Source organism: Octopus bimaculoides, chromosome 4 (assembly GCF_001194135.2).
Source record: "Octopus bimaculoides isolate UCB-OBI-ISO-001 chromosome 4, ASM119413v2, whole genome shotgun sequence".
NCBI classification, from domain to species: Eukaryota; Metazoa; Mollusca; class Cephalopoda; order Octopoda; family Octopodidae; genus Octopus; species Octopus bimaculoides.
Window position 1 is genome coordinate 27,061,959 of NC_068984.1, and position 1,846 is coordinate 27,063,804.

Genomic DNA, 1,846 nt, shown 5'->3' on the forward strand with positions numbered 1-1,846 from the left:
GTGTGTGTGTGTGTGTGTGTGTGTGTGTGTGTGTGTGTGTGTGGATTGTATTTGAAAGATGTATGATTTGCGAGGCTATTTCCTAGATGTGTATGAGATTTACGAGGCTGTTTATCAGATGTGAGAGTTCCGAGGTTGCTGTTGATTGGCGGAGAGAGAGAGAGAGAGAGAGAGAGAGATAGAGAGAGAGAACGTGTGGGAGAGAGAAGGAAAGAGAGAACTGAGAAGAGAAAGAGAGAGTGGAGGAAAGAAAGAGTGGGAGAGAGAAAGTGAGAGAACGAGAGAAAGTGAGAGAACGAGAGAAAGAGAGAGAGAATATGTGGGGGGAAGGAAGAAAGAGAGAGAAAGAGAGAGAGAGAGAGAGAGAGTGAGAGAGGGAGAGTGGAAGAAAGAAAGAGTGGGGGAGAGAAAGAGAGAGAGAAAGAGTGGACAGCTTGAAAGAGGAGATAAAGAGATGATAAAGAGAAGATGAAGGGACGGCACAGAGAAAGGGAAAGATAGAGAGATAGAGAAGGGAAAAGAGAACGAGAGAGGAAGAGACGGAGAGAAAGACAGAAAGAGAGAGCGCGAGAGAGAGAAAGTGAGCGAGAGAAACTGAGAGAAACAGTGAGAGGGGTAGAGAGAGGAACAGAAAGAGAAAACAAAAATACGATCTGTGTGTGTATGTGTGTGTGTGTGTTTTTGTGTATGTGCGCGTGAGTGAGTAAGTGAAGGAGAGAGAGAGAGAGAGAGATAGAAAGAGAGGAGGGGAAATTAAATGTCATTCAGACCTAAAATATAAAACCCTCGGTTCTGAATTCGAAAGGTCGGCGAGTCACATGGCCTTTCCTAAAACACTTGGGGAACAAAAAAAAAAAAAAAAATTCTTTAAAACATTTAATTCATTATCCTTCGTCCGACAAAATATATTTTGTTCCACTTCACCCACTTATTGACAATTGTCCCTCAACAACTAGAACCAAAGGTGAAGCAAAACATATTAATGATTGCGGTTTAAATATTAATTCCCTTGCAGGATTATCTTTGCATTCTTTATTCTAAGCTGGACAAAACTTCATTTGAACTTGTTACCCCTGGAACATATTTTCTTTTTTATTAATCCAATTATTGATTCATTCAATCTCCGGTGTATGGCTATGCTGGATCGCGGCCTATATCGATTCTTATGTAGTCTTCCGTGTTTAATTGCATGGGTCTTTTAGGAGACGACGATAAAGTCATCCTAAGTCGTAGAGAAGACAGTCAGTCGACCGCTGACACTCGTTGACGCTGCATCGAAGAGGCCAGGGAACAAAAGAAAGAAGACATGCACTCAACGCCAGAGCTGAAGACACCTCTGAAAGGGGGGCCCCGCCACGTCAAAACGGTAGAGAGGAGTAGGGACCGAAACCGGACGTGGTTCCTCCTGATGATGTCTTGAGCTAACTGGATCCTATAAAGGAGCTGTTGCGGTAGCAGACTACGAAATATGGTTGAAATTCCTCACTAGCTCAACTGATTGCCATAGGATATTTCCTCACGATCGTTTATCACAGGGAGTGATTGATAAATAGAAACCGTGATAAATGAATCATCTCGTTCGCACTTTGTACGTGAAATGAACGGTAGATTCATTGCCCTCAAATTCTCAGCCCACGGTAGTGAACCATCGACTGTCACACATTTCCTTGATCATCACTGGCTTTGTTAACAGAAAATACACTCGTTTGCATCGTTGGTTCGGATCAGGCACGTTCGTATTTTTCTCTTCATGACAACGGATACGAGTAGGTAAATCTGTATAAAACATACGCAACCTCGCACTACTGTGATGATTCAAAAATACAACACATAAAAACCTAACAGT